We start from the raw sequence: 16847 nt of genomic DNA, 5'->3' as shown, positions 1-16847 counted from the left end.
ACAAGTTTTATGTATTAAATTAGTAATTTTAGGAGGTTAAGATTGAAAATTAAGAGTACTTTATAAAATAATCTGGAAAAAATAATACGAACATATGAACCTCAATGTTATTATTAAATTATTAATTGTTTGATATCCTTTTGGTACTAAAAAGTTAGTCAGTAATTTTTCCGAATCGTTTTTTATCACATACAATGGTTTATAATTGAATTTAAATTTGTTGACACATAGTGCAATTGTACAATAAGTCACCTACTTTTTTCAAATAACGACTACCTGTTTTTTTATTAATATTATTTCTTAATTAAGTATTTTTTTTGTATGTTTTAATGTGTCTTAATCGAAATTCAAATAAGTAGCTTTTGAGTTATTAAACTTTATGTACTAAGACACTAAGTAATAAGGTTAATAAAGTTCAAAACAAAATTTTTAGAAAATATGGATCATTTTAAAATGAAATTATTAAGATAAATTAATTACAATTTCGTAGTTTGAAAAAATTATCCAAGTATAATAAAAACTAGACTTAATATTACGATATGTAGGTATATTAAATTTTATGGAAAACCATTATTTAAAGACTATTATAGTATTATTCTTGGTATATAAAGTTTAATTACTCAGATACTACTCACTAAAATTTTGATTTAGAAGAGTCAATATTTTCAAAAATATTCATCTGAGTAACAATGTTAAGATGGTACTCATTCAAAAAAAATTTGTCTAGCCAAGAATGTATTTTCGGATTGTATAAAAAATTCTAAGAAGGTATTTTTTAATACCATCTTAGTAAGGGTAATACGAAATTCAAAATTTTGGAATTTGAATAAAAAATATATCGTTTGATGGAAAATTTATGGGAGGGAGAAGTGAACATGCTTAGTAAATCATCTTGATATATACTTGTTGTTTAAATTTGACAATGTATAATCGATATTTCTGCTATGAAATCGTAGATGTGAATTTGTTACGATGACATATATGTGCCACAAACAAACTTTGTACAAGACACTAAGGCGTATAATAATAAATTAATTTTGACATAACAATAATCTACATATAGTTGCATTGATAAATTGGTTGGAGTATAATATTGTTTACGTGTTTAATGTGTCTATAAATGTTTTAATAGATTTATAATAACTGAACAATATTTGGTCGTGATATAACTTAGAAATTGTGAAATAATAAGCCACAATATAAAGTTCCTATAAATTGGTAAACGACTTGCATTACCTAACCTATGTTACTATTATTTTATTTATAAACAATTGTCTGTAGATATATTTATGTTTCTAAATTTAAGCCCAAAACTATAGTTTGAAATGCTCCGATTTAGGAAATATAGTTGAAAATATACAACTAATTTTATCCTTTTTACGTGAGGTGATTAACTAAATAACAAGCATTATCTTCTTTTATTACCTTTTAATAATTAATTTATTAAAATTAAAATTTTTTAAATTTTTAAGTAAGCTAAATGGTCATAACTTTAAATAATTAAAAATTTAACTTGAGTATTCCATTGTTCTATCTTTGTTTGGTTAAGAACCATGCTTTTTCTATAAATTATTAAGTAAATGATTTTTGAGAATTTAAACGCATATTATTTGGAATTTTAACTATATACGAGTGGTACCTAGTTTATAGTTATCAAATTTTCAGTACAAAGAATAATAATTCTAAATATCGGTTCTTTAAAAAATATTAATTATCTATGTGATATTCAGGCTAATATGCATACGTATTTACATATTATATTCAGACAATTTTCACAAATTATAATGAACTATTAAAATTATTTTCGAATCAAATTATTTCTTAAGAGAATACAAAAAAAAATAATAATGAAAACAGAATGAATTTAAATACAATATAGGCAGGTTAACCTAGGTTACTTATAGGCACCTACAAGACATATGAGAAAAAATGCGAGCTTGCTAGTGAATCACGAATTTCCGGGACATAGAAATCTTACACACCATAAACCACGTACTTTAGTACTTACATAAGTAAATACTAAATATAGAAAAAAGTACAAAGTAATATGTTTTTGGGATAATATTGGTTTCGGGGTGTCGGTTACCGTTAGTCTTTTTAATACTACTCGGAAGATTGTATTTTTTTTCCAACGGTATAAAGAAGAATGATGATGAAACTGCAATCGTGTGTCTTTTAGGGTTGCTCCGGTTTATTAAACTTTAAACATTTTATAACTGAGTTGCAGTTATCGTCCATGTTTTTCGAGTTGCCGACCATTCTTGCAGCATAGGTATTCTGTATGGTATATATGAACACACGCGCCAACACGATTATGATATTTTCCGTACCGTTTAACACTGAAGAGCAAAAACTTTACAGAAAGTACGAATGATAAAAATACGAGAATAATAATTAAAACGACAGATTATATTTTCATTAATGTGTTATAGCATTTTAATTCGGTTTATTCTCAAAAGTTTTTGTTGTAAAACATGCTAAAATTGTTTACAAACTAAACACATACACTCATATTTTAAATCTGGAAGTGTCTAAATCAGCTGTCCTCACTAGAATTTTAGAAAAGGCTAAATATATAGTTTTTAGAAAATTATTCGCCGGCACCAGACATTTTTTAGTAATACTAATTAAAAATATAAAACTTTAAAACTGTTCACTAAATCTAGCGAAGAATAAAATATTAACGAGGTGGAAATGAATACATTTATTATTGTAGGTACCAACCTACTTGTGATCTGTCCAAGTGGTCATTCAATACAAGACACAATAAGTTGAAAGTAGAAAAATAAAATAAATAAAAATAATAAGATAAGATAAAAAGCCACAGCAGTGCGCAATATTATTTTATTATTATTATATAATATATATATTATAATAATACCTAATTACAATTATAAAATAAGTATTTCATTTTATTCACTGTTTATAGAATTTTGAATTTTAGAATTTACGATTTAAAGTAAATTTATTTAAGGGTTGCACGTGGTAGTCGAACCGCTTGTCTACATCATTACTACACAAAGACAAAATCAAAGTATTTACAAGTTCGAATCGTATGGATATTAATTTTTACGTGGAAACAAATTTTTAGTTTTAACTTATTTTATTAATTAAGTGGTGTCTATTGATGTTTGATATTTATTCCAAGATGAATAGCCTTAGCCTTATATTATATTATATTAAATTATGATGTATAGGCCCGTCATAAGGGTTGTTGTCATAATACATATGCATAGAATTTTTGTGAAAAGATAAAAAAGGACATTTGATGCACTGCTGTTTAATATTATAATATATCTGTAATAAAACACCCTTTTTAATCAATTCCGAAAACAACTATAAAACGCATTCAAAATAATTCAACAGTATTATAATAATTATTTAACTGAAATCGAATATAATATATTATGTTCATTCGTGCGCAATGATACGATACAAAAACGATAATATTCAAAAAGCAAATCTACATTTTACGTTTTAAGTCAACACGACAATAGGTATTAAAATAAATTATTGTTTAACTAATTTAATTATCGTTCAAATAATAATTATATTTCAATGGTTTACCTCGTGTGTCAAACAAATCGTAATCGTAAAATAGTTTTTTTTTGTTAGGTATAGGTTATACCAGGCGTGCCCAACCGTTTTCAACTTGCGAGCCTCATTCAAAATTTATATTTATATTTTATACTGCTGGCCGTAATACCTACATCATGGTTTTTTATCATGGTCATTTTGATAAAATGAACATTTTATTGTACAATTTTCTATATCCAATTTTAATAATTAAAACTAAAAACTCTACAATATTTTTTAATCCTTTAAATCCTTTTTAAAATCATTGTTAAACTTATTTTATTTTTTTTACCTAAACGAATTTCTAATTTTTATAAAATGGTCACGGGCCAGTTGGAATGCTCTCGTGGGCCGGATTCGGCCCGCAGGCCGCGGGTTGGACACGCCTGGGTTATATCTTATAGATAGCTGTCATAATATAATGTAGCGTGGACTTCGTCTCTTTCACGTATGATTTGAAATACGCGTATTACTTATATCTTAAGTTGTACAATGTTGTATTTTGTGACAGTTGTTATTCAAATGCTTTTGATATTTTTCCGAGAAGCATCTCTGGAGGTACAATTTTTCCTTTCACATTTTATTATACGGTCATGCGATGATGGAAATTCAGTAAAATGTCTATTCTATTTGATATCTTATTGATCTGAGATGTCCATATCTATCGTGTATTATGTATTAGACGTACCACTCATACATGAATTATTTATAGGTACCTACTGAAAATAATACATTTATCTTCAAAATTATATCGATATATATATATATATTTTTTTTTCTCTCACTAATGATCGAATAGCGCAATAATTCTTAGTGTATAATAAATCTTATAGATATAATTCTGAAGACTTAAAATATCCGTAGTAACTCTTAGGCTGTAACTTTCAATAGTCAATACATTTTTATTCTTCCGAGAATCGAGATAAGACAAATTAGTTTAGTAAATAAACTAAAATAAATTTATCATTATTATTTAGCTCATACATCACTTAAAAATTAAATACGAATGTCAAATGCATTAATTCCCGATGACCTGCGACGCCAAGGAGTATTCTAATAAAATAATAAAAATAGATATATCGCTTTGTTGTACTACAGTAAGTGTTGAGTGTACCTATTATCATTGAGTAGATTAGTGTATTGTAAATTATTTCACTTGTGAATTCAATGATTAATTATTGTGCAGGTACGGTAAAATACGGAGATGATTTGTCGACTTATATTTCTTAGGTTATTTTATTACCTATGTCTTTACAATTTATATACATATATTTGCAATTGGAAATTAATTTTTTTACTAGAAATACGGTAGAATAAATTAGTTTTGTAAACTTGTAATTCAATAACGATTTACATTAGAATGATTTGAATAAGTTTGTGGTATAACAGTTTAAAATGAATCAAAATATTTTGAAAATTTCGTATTGTATTAATAATGAAAATAATGCTAAATAAAATTAAAAATATTATGCGTAGTGGTAAAAAGTTTGAAATCGAATAATATGAATTAATTAATTAAAATTGTTAGAAATATAATAATTTTTCGTTAAAATGTCAAAATTCGAATTCAATTGTTTATAAAATATTTGTATGCGAAGAGAAGAACTTGCACTGAATCTAACCTGAGGGGAACCGCTTAACGTCAAATACCTTGTTCACTATCATAACCATTTGGAAACCAGAAGGAACCAAAAATTTCCAAACAACCTCTTTGAAAATCTAAGCCCAACTATTGAAGATAACAGCAATAAAATTAGTGTATTTATTTTCTTAAAATTTATGATCTGTGTAACTACTGTTACTCAATCTATGAAATTCTGTATTTGTTCATACGTAGTGAATTGTTTATTATTTTTATAAACTAATAACCTTAGTTTTTGATGCTGTCCCAATAATAATAAAAAATAATATTTATCTTAATAATATATTGCCAATATTTTTAAACTGTTATTAAAATAAATTATGTGGCATTTTAAATTATGTTATTTTATTTTTTAGCAAACATTAAAATAAACTAAAATAATTCAAAAGTTTAAAATTCCAATAAAAAAGTTTAAAATTAATTTTAAAATTTTGAAAAATGCGTTCTATGTATAAATATAAAATAATAATTTTAATTATATAGCGGAATGTTTTTGTTTCGAGTTTCAACGACTGATATTTTTTTAATTATAAAATTTGTATTACAAAATAAGAAAAATCGTTTAATAAGAAACTGTTATTATATTATGTACTCGTAGTATCTAATTTCGTCATAATTTAAACTTCAAATGCTCATAAAAATGATAGTGGAATTACGAAAAATTTTAATTTAATTTAAAACAATTAGTGAGAAAACTCGTATTTAATTTTCAAACCTCTTTAACAACCAAAACATTGTATACTACATTCAAAGAAAATAAATTCATACATTTTAAATGTCTAAAAATAGATGAATGGATCAAAATATTTTGAAAATTATAGAAAATTATATTTTACATAAATGGTGAAAATTACAAGTACTTCTTACCGTTTTTATTTTTCACCCATTCCTTCCACTACCTCTACCATTAAGTACTAAGTTGATTTAATTTGCTATCAGAAACTATATATTTGAGTTGTGGATCGAATTATCTTTATAGTTCCAAAAATAGATAAAAATGAAACACAATCGTTACGATTCTTATACTATTATAATGATTCGAATCAATAATAATTGCCAATAAGTAATCGGTACCTATTAAAAACTTATGATGCCAAAAACAGAAGCTTATAAATGCTACTATTTTAATGTATAATCGATGCGTTCTATACATATTATATTATTATACGCGCATAAGCGGCTTTAAATATTGCGGTTAGATTGGTTTCCCCGAGAATCGCTTGCACGTGTTTAAAAAGAGTTTTTACTTTTCCGTCGAAATTGAATTCCAACGATTCGCGCGCTGGGTTTTAAAACACGGAAAAACCAAAAAAGAAATCTAATTCCAATCCCATACCCACGCGCGTTTACGGGGTATATAAAAACATTGTGTTTGATATGCAATTTAACATAAGTCCCCCCGGGATGACATAAACGCACGCACGCACGCACACAATATAACGTACACGCACCAGCGGAGTTTCATTTCATTAAGCTTTGAATAATAATAATAAAGAAAAAATATATACTAACAAATTGTTTTTATCGACTTTGTTCATTGATTTTATTTAACAACGCCGTGAACGATCAACGGTAATAGGTATATTAATATTATAATACAACTCTGCTTACATATAATAAAACTTTCGTGAACGAATTTATTATGCTAAAATATATATTGTTCGGATAAACTTACTCTAGGTGCATATATACATGAATAGTTTCCTCGAAGGCTTGGCGTATTAATTTATGCGTTTTACTGTGAAAATGCATTAAACGATCGTTGTTGTATAATCAATGTAAATACCTATAAGTTAATCTACCTACCTATATTTTAACAAGTTAAAATATTTTTAAACATAAAACCTATGTCGATATTATGGTAAGTAGATCAATGTCACAGTGAACGTTATCGATTTTTAATCAATACAAAATTTTTGTATCCGTTAAAAAACAATAATATTAATTGATTTTAAACATGTATAAATATTTAGTATGCTTGAAATAATAAAAGATTCAAAACTTTTCTTTATGGTTCACACTAAAAATTATAACCTAATGACCCTTTAAATTTTATTTTTATGGCTTAATGAAGGCAATACCTATAAAATAATTTATATCATAGTTATTTTATTTTAAACGTTACATTCCCAGACAAATTAATTTTCCCTCTATCTATAAAACAGGTTCTTTCCCCATTCAGACAACCTCGACTGTATACACGTTTCATACATTGAATATATTATGTATAATGTATATATATATATATATATCTTTTTATCCAAAATTCTATTCTGTGACTTTCTACTTAAATATTATATTCCAGTAGAACATCATCTAAAACTCATTAAATACAATAAGGCTCCAAAATATGACTTGATAATAAATCGTATAATAAAACAATTAACGAACAAATCTTTTACTTATCTCACAATAGTTTGTAACTTTATCCTCTATTTTTTGCATCCCTTCTTTTTAGTACACTAATTAATATAATCAAAATGCACATACCACAGCTCCTAATTTCCCCCTGCCATACATAGCAATGAACTATACCTCTTCTTATCAAAAATCCTTAAGAAAAAATTGTATTCCAAAGAAATTATTCAATTACTATTACAGCTATAAAAATAATTTCAAATACACTCTTTGGATTTTAGAAATAATCGTTTATTCTTCCATATATACATACATAGTATTGCCTCTTCATTAGAAAAAATGTTAACAGTTTTTACAATTGTATTCCATTGCGTATCACGTATTAACTCAAACTTTAATAATGTTTGGCACAAAGGACTTCCTTACAAAATTCAACTCGTTAAAATCTAAATACGACATAAATAAATAGACTATCAATGAAACTGTGTAAAGTACCAATCGAAAAAAAACCTTCCATACATATTTTGAGACTTCGAGAGAAAATATGAATTTTTCGAATACGTAGATTGGTACAATACTACAGACTACAATACATCTTGAAAATCCTTTTCCAGTTTACGTTTTATTACAAATATGAAGTAAGTCTATATGTTTGTTTCACGTATAAATGTGTGTGTATGTGTAATACACTATTATAAAATCATTAAAAGTGCTACAAAAGAAAACTAAAAATATACAAAGCCATACACTTTGGAACCAGAAACTGTAAATGTTATTACAATTTAATTGAGATATTATAATATTTTATTATTGAACAAACTCTTATTGTTGGTGTGTTAAACTTTTTTTCATTGATTCGTTTATAAATTATTTGAATTTCTGCGTAATAAAATTACAACAAATTTTTATAACAAGTCTTATTATCATGCAATACAACATAACATGATTTGAATGGACAAAAAAGTACTCATAGATAAAAGCTTAATGTAATCAGACATTATATGCTTATATTTTATGCTCAAGACAATAATAATTGTATTGAATGTTAAAATTTAATTTCAAGAGTATTGATTAAAAACATTAAATTATTATATGTGCTTGTTGAAAAAAAAACAACTACATTACCCTATATTTACTATAGATTTGTAAGAAAATTCACGTACTTAATTATCTAAAGTACGAATCACGTTTCTAGGCAAAATTATAAATGATAACGAAAATGATTAATATTTAAATAATGATGAAACCAATAATATATAAAAGAAGAAGTATTTTACGTCAAGTTTGATAACACACGTGTAGTTTTAGTGTTCGTGTTTAATGAAATTTTAATATTATAAAAATTTCTCATTTTATGAGCTTAAAATATGAAAACCAACTAATATGCAATTAACCTAATTCACTAAAAACCGATCTTCGAATTAAATGGTTTATTACTGCATTTAAATTAATTTTATAAATAGGTATATTATAGTTACCGATAAAATAAGGTAAATTATAACATTTTCCCAGTTACCAAGGTGATTATAACAAGAAGCATAAAATATTATATCGTATCTGTGAACATTTATTTTACTGTTATAAAAATAATTTAATTGCAACATAACATTAGTTACTGATTTGATAAATATATGATATAGTTATTTACATAAAGTTCATTATCATAAAATAGTGTAAGACTAATACCTTATGATTATTTTCTTTAGTAATCTCTAAAATGTGATGACTGTGAATAAATTACAGTCAACTGATGAGTTGTAAATTCGAGTGACATAATTTATTATTCTCGTACTGTGGGATTTAATAAAAATTAAAAAGTCTAACAAATATCATCTAAAATCTTTTAAGTCATTGTACATCACAGATTTTAGTCAAAGTGATTTCCTTTTTAATTTAAACCGGTTTTTATCAGAACCAATTTTAAATTGTTTACGATTAGTTAAATATTATAAAAGAAAAATCGAGGGGAAAAGTATACGCTGTCATATTATAAATTGAGTAATTACGGGGAGGGGGGGGTGAGAATTTACCCCTCATATTTTTAGTTGGGAGGGTAAATTACTTATATTTTCATAATAAAAATGTTAAGATTTGTGTTTATGTAAAAACAAAGAATTAAGTTATAGTGGTGATTTTAGTTAATAAATTATTTTCCTCCAATAGCTTATAACTCAGTTATGCAACTGCTCATATTAAAATAAGCAACTTGTATAATTCATGTATTAAATAATACAATTAATATTTTATGCAAAGTTATTCTTTTAATATGTGTGTAATACGATTGTACGATTCTCTATCTATAAGTCAATATATATATATATCTTTTAAACTACAGTGTTTTATAACTAGAGATTATGAATTAAACACTCGAGACTGTGAAAAAATGCGTTTTGTACATTATAAAGAAAAGGGTAAAACATTGAATTAAATATAAGTAAAAGCAATTTTGCAAAAAAACAATAAGCAGGTTACAATAAACAAAATTTATTATTTTCATGTTATATCTAAAACACTAAAATGTTTGTTTCGTAAAAATGATAATACATATAAATATATATATATATATATTATATTAGAGCATATAGCGATGGATGTATTGATTTTACAATTTTGTGTGCTTTTTATTTATTTATTTATTGTCTATGAAGACACTCTGCTAGTAGAAAAAATGCTCCGATCATCAACTTTGATGGAAGTTTCGTGTAAAAAATTGGATCTAGTTGATATATTTGAGAGGTCAAAATAGAAAAAACTCGATGTTTTTTAAAATAATCAGGAAAAACCAAACGAAAAATACGGACATTTGATAAAATGTTAATAATATATTAAACTATAAATAGGAGTTATAAATAGCTTAAAAACAGTGAAAGGTTTAGAAAATTTTAATTTATATAGAGTAAGCCAAAAAATTTTTTTAAAAATTGTAAGCAATTAAGATGAAATAGGTACAACATAATAACAAAATAGTTTGTTAAAACAATTGGTTTAATATAAAAATCCTAGATTTAATCGTTTTTCATAAGCTCAATATTAATTATCGTTGAATTCAGATTTAAGCATTTACACGTCATATGAATAAATAGAAGAATAAAGTGACTTACTCACTCACATAGTATACTCGATATTTACTATAAAATAGAAAGGTTACCTACCTACTTTTATATAGGTAATGTGTGTGTGTGTGTGTGTGTGTCTGTAAACACAATATAGGGCAGTAAAAACATTTTTTCAAAAATGTTAAAAACGGGGATGGTTTATGGAAGCAAATTGAATCTAATTGATACTTTGGTGGATCAAAAGTAAAAACTTCCCAAAAGTAAATTTTATAAGCAGAAAAAAATAAAAAATGTCGAATTTAGACCAAATCGATTTTGTTTTTTTTTATTGTACCTCAAAAACGAATAACCGAAGATAGGTACTTGAAACTCTCACCAAGAAGTTTAAATTATTTTTTATTTACGATAACATTTTAAAAATATTTCGACTAACTTTGAGCTATCTTGTACGCAATCTTCATGAATTTTTAAACAGTGAATAATTATTATTAATTTTTAACTTCTATAAATAAAACTTAAAATTATTCACCGAATTAAAATTTTTGAATATTTAATACAATATTCAACATAAATTGATCAGTTTTAAAATTTATAAATACAATTCTTTTATATTTATTAGATGTTAAAATTTTTACGAATTTCTTTAAATCCACAAAAAAATAACTATTTTGTAGTTAGAAATTCATTAAAACTCATATTGTCATATCTAAGTTTTGAGAATTTAATACAAGATTAAGTATTATTACTCATAATCAGTTATAATACTGAAACCATAAAATCTAATAAATATGTAAAAGCAATTATTTTTCGTATACATTTTAATTTCTAATTTAGACAACATAACTTATTTATAGATAAATGACGATGTTAATTATTTTCGTTGGAACTTACATTTTTATGTATTTTATATTATTATGAACTTAACTACAAGCAGTACAATTTCAATTAATTTTAAATTATTAGCTATTTATAGATACTATGTATCTATTTATACTGTTTTACGGTATTCACAAGAACACAGGAAGATGTTATTATATTTTGAGTTATATAAGGTTATATAAATATAATCTATACTAAAAAAGCAAGTACCAATTTTTTGTCACACATACAAATCTTAACCGTTCAACGTATTGTCACTAAATAATTTTACTGTTGTATACTTAAACCTATAAGTATACTGGAGGTTTTTAGTACCTCTTTTGTGAGGGAACATGTCCAATTATTTTGACATTTTCAGATTTTTACCGAATTATTTTATAAGTATAATAGTATATACACTTTTCGGTGTAAAAACGAAACATATCTACATGTTCCTATATAGTGACATTATGTGTATCTTTATTTAATTTATTTCGAAAAGGGAACATAACAAGTTACACAAAATAAGTTTTGTACCTATTCTATAAAATTTGAATTTCGAAGTATATGTATTATATATTACAATATATTAAAATAATAATTGTTTACAGCGTACCTGTATAGTCAAGCAATCGCCCTCGACCCACCTCAGAACTCATACTCGTAAAATCGACGACGAATAAATTGTTATTGTCGAAGTATATGAAAAGGGTAACAACGGCTCGGTGATTTAAACGGTCTTGCGGGGTTTGAAGTATAGATCACTGCGTTCTAACTACGACTGGCGTGCTTAATCTCGAGACTAGTTAAGATAGGTTAAACGCATCCGATAACATTAATAGCCAATAGAAAAATAGTATAATAAGTCAGTGGAGCGCTGATTGGCTGTACGATGTGAAGACCCACAGGATGCCATGCCCATTGTTGTTCTTTAATAATCATTATAATTTTTAAATTCATTTAACGACGTATAATATTATTATATAATATATTTTGCAGGGTGTAAAAATAATGATGTTAATGTGATAAAAAAAATTGTTTTTATTATCTATAAATATATTTATGAGAATTTATAAACACCTTAAATTATTATTGTTTTGCGTAAGTAAAGGTATGTACACTTTATAGTATTTTATGATCGAAATAACTATATAATACGAAGAAACAGCTCCACAATTTGCAAAAAATTATCCCCGGGGTGGAGCACGTGGGAGATAGCTAGTATGGTATAAAATATATACTTATACTGTTATAATAATTAAATAATAATAATATAATACGTGCGTTATATCCAAAAAAAAAATGTAAAATAAATAACTTTAATAGCTATATCAAAAAACATGTCACGAAATACACTTAGTATAAGCTGACAGACCGTCTTCGCTCAGAATCGTTTTTCGTATACAATGATATTCTATCATTAAATTCAAATTTAACATAGCCATAATTATAGTGATTTACTCGACATATAATTTACAGCATTGCGGTAACCATTTTTTTTTTTTTTAATTTTTTCTATAGGTTAAAATTACACCGGCTATGGTTATTATTCATTACTTTATTAGGAATATAATTACCACTTTCATTTTTTTCTACAAGGCTGTTCTTATTATATCTAAATAAATATATTTATAGGTAATTCAATGTGTTTTAAAATAATAATATTAATAAAAAAAACATTTTTAGCCTTTAACATCATTATAATATTAATTTATGATATAATTTTATTTCGAATTGAAGTCTTGCAATGCTATTAATAGACTTGAACTTTACTTTAAACTATTATAAAAAGCGTAGGTACAATGTACAACCATCGTGTACGGGAAAAATATGAACGATGTTACACATAACATTTTATACGGTTGTTGTAAAACAGAATTCATTTAACAATGACATATATTTTTTCTATAAATCTCATTTTAGAGTATCTACCTAGAAAGTTTCACAAAGTAAATAAGTATTTGAATAGAAATGTTATACTTAAGCGCTAACAAAATGGAAAATTTAACGCATAAAAGTAAAAAAGTTTTCATCCGAAATTGATTTTAGAGTTCAATGATAACCATGAATCATTTTCGAACACTACACGGCGACAGGATTATTTTAGCATTTGACATACCTACGCAAAATAATATCTAGAACTACGTATGAACTTAGCATCACGTGCTTTGTATGTCCAGTGCAATAATTCGTTTTAAAGTGTATTGTTATAGATTATTTTCTAGTGAAATTTTAAGAGGAAAGATGACGAATATTCGTAGAATTTCAGTAGAGTGTATTCATAATTATCTAGATTTAATAAAAAATGTATTCACTTCGGAACACTGTAAGTAATAATTCATAGTTTTCTTTCGAACAAACTGATAAACGATTTTGAAGTTAGAAACTTTTTTTTTTTTTTTAATATAAAATATACATAGGTAATAGTAGTAATATATAAGTAAGTAAACATAAGACAAATAGCAACCGAACAATATTATTTTAAGTAACAATAGAATTCAGACAATAGTCTAAATTTCGAATCCCACAAGAGGTCAAAATGTTGTAATATTAATCTCAAATATACTGTTTCAGAATCACGAAGTAACTACGGAGCATGATTGCGGTGTCACGTGCGAAGAGACAATGATAACAACACACTACAGAAATGGTGTCCTGCTCTTATGGGAAAACTTTATGGTCTACATTTACAACGCTACACGCATGAACAAAACTGAACTGGCTTTAGTTTCCTAAAATGATCATTATCCCGACGAATTTACCAAACGATGAACTAAGTCAAATTTTGTATTTTATTATTATTTACTGTGTCTATGTATGTTACATTGTTGTTCTGTTTATTATTATAATCTCTATATATCTTTCAACATTGTTATCAGAAAAATCCTGATGTTAAATAATGATTTGATTTAAATTTCATAAAAAAAATAATTCATACATCGTTTTACTAATTTAAATAATAGAATTGGCTTTAATTACTACGAACCAATAAGAGCAAAACGTAAATTAATTGTAAATGTCTTGGGATATAAATCGTTTAAGTAAGTGTCCCCCACATTTCTCAGTAAAAATAAAAAAAAATTTCGATTATTACTAAAAACATCATGTTTAATCATAATTCATAATATAGATTTGCTTAAGCGAGAATTTATTAATCTTCTAATAACAGAGAACACAAACATTTTACATTTCAATCTGCTGTTATTATCGCAGCGTTATAAATAATAAAACTCGACAAAAGTTATTAGTGTTTGGTAAACATTAAGCATTAAAGACAGAAACGTAGAAACTTAATGTCCCTAGCGACCACACTTTGAATTTGCTAAGATGTTTCTCATTATTCTCCGGTGTGCGTGTACGTGTATGTGTGTAAAATGTACATTAGTACTTTTGACAACGTCAGGTATGGAATATATGAGGTTTATATTAGATTTAAAGTTAAAAGCCTCAAATAACACGAATAGAGTACGTATGTCGACTGTCACAAAATTCTTACAAAACTATTTTTGGTGAACATGACTAATGTTGAATACTCGTCAAAATCAAAAATTATACTATATCAATTTCTGGATTTAAACGAAATTGAGTAGAGTACCAATAAAAAAATCATAACTGTTAAAATAATGATAATAAATCATACGTGTTTTGATTAATCAATTCGTATATATTTATACAATACACCTTAAACATCCTTTTCCTGTTTACGTTGTATTAAAATTAAGTTTGTACATGTTTCACACATATATTTTATTTGTGTGTGTGTGTGTGTGTGTGTTATGTTTAAAATCATTAAAAGTGCCACAAAAGAAAACTTAAAAACATACAAAACTTTAAAACCAGAAAAAGTAAATGTTATATCAATCTAATTGAGTTATTATTCTATTTTATTATTGAACAAACTCTTATTGTTTGTACGTTAAACTTATTTTTATTCGATGCAATAATGAATTATTTGTACTTCTACTTAATAAAGTTATATGATTTTTTATAAAAAGTAATTTACTTAAAATATTATAATACAATACGACGCAATAAGAATTGAATGAATAAAAAAGTACCGATAGAACAACTTGATATAAACAGAGACTATTTGATCATTTGGGCACAATACAAGTTATCATAAACATTAAAATTTAATTTAAAATGTATATATTAAGAAAAAAGACATTAAATACTTGATACGAGATTGACTATTTTTGTAAACAAAATACTTAACAGAAATATTTATTTTAACATGCTTAATAAAAATAATTTAGACGTATAAAATTAATGTTTGGATCGTTAAAGAGACAAAACTTATTTTGTCAGAATACTGGTGCTTTAGTAAGTCTTATTGATGTATTTTATTTTGGGATGATTATCATCTTTGTAAATAAAAATTTATAAAATATAAAATATAAATATCAGCTCTTAATAACCCAGTTAACTTTACAAACAATTGTGATGTTTGAATATTTTAGAGTGTTAAATCGTTGTCCAGTAAGTTTAACATTACTTTTCGTACTAAAATATTATGCTAAGTTTGATAGGCATGTACCTTACACGTTCATAAGGATGTACTATTATCATTATGTTTCGCTTGTTGAGACTTCAAAGGAGTTTGATTGTTAGAAGCGCAGAATAACAGGATGCTTATACTGCTTGTAGGTTAATATTTTGTTAACTAACGACTGTATATTTTTTGCACTGCCATACTTGTATAGAGTTGACAGACCATTCGTTATCGAAAATTAACCGATATACCAAAATAATAATATGACAAACTATTATGGTATTCGAAAATAACGACATAGAATTGACCAACAGCTATTAAATGATTTCATTAATGCAAATATCACCGCATATGATGATTCTGATTAAATTAAACTATGTTTATAAATTATAATTAAGTATGTATTTTTTAATTGTTCGGATAAAAAAAAATATTTGGAAAGATTGTCTACCGCGTAGTATATTTTGGTGTGCTGGTAGACCATTGAGTAAGTCATTGTAATACATGTGCTTATTTATTTGTTTATTTTTAATGAAATATTAATCGATAAAACAATCGACGAAAAACGATCATAAGCAATGATAGTCGATCAGCTTCTATTTTTTAAGGATGTTAAATAATTTTCTCATTATATGATTACTATTACTGCTATTAGTAATGTCTGTAATAAAACAATACGATGGAACGTCATACATTCATTCGTAATATAAAAAATTGTTTATAATTAGTCTAAGTAGGTAGTTTGAAAATATTATTGCGTATAGAATAATAATTAATCATAATTAGAGTTATTTAAGGTAATATCATTGTATTTTGATTAAATTTCTAATTTTATAAATGTCTATAACAATTATTAATTCGGCAA

The 16847-nt window shown here is 25.5% G+C and overlaps 1 protein-coding gene across 2 annotated transcripts in view; it reads right to left on the bottom strand.

The window, feature by feature from the left end:
• LOC114122213 (atrial natriuretic peptide receptor 1) overlaps positions 1-16847 on the bottom strand; it is a 59037-nt gene that overhangs the window by 30383 nt on the left and 11807 nt on the right. Inside the window, exon 1 of one of the 2 annotated variants that reach the window (XM_050198943.1) lies at positions 12107-12255. The exons of the other annotated variant lie outside the window; for it this stretch is intronic. The gene's annotated coding sequence lies outside the window, so the exon portion shown is untranslated. Of the gene's footprint in view, positions 1-12106; positions 12256-16847 lie in introns of those variants that run through there. 2 annotated transcript variants of the gene reach the window in all.

The sequence above is a fragment of the Aphis gossypii genome, chromosome 2 (assembly GCF_020184175.1).
Source record: "Aphis gossypii isolate Hap1 chromosome 2, ASM2018417v2, whole genome shotgun sequence".
NCBI lineage: Eukaryota > Metazoa > Arthropoda > Insecta > Hemiptera > Aphididae > Aphis > Aphis gossypii.
The sequence above is the reverse complement of the archived record's forward strand: the minus strand, read 5'-3'. Positions and strand labels throughout refer to the sequence as shown.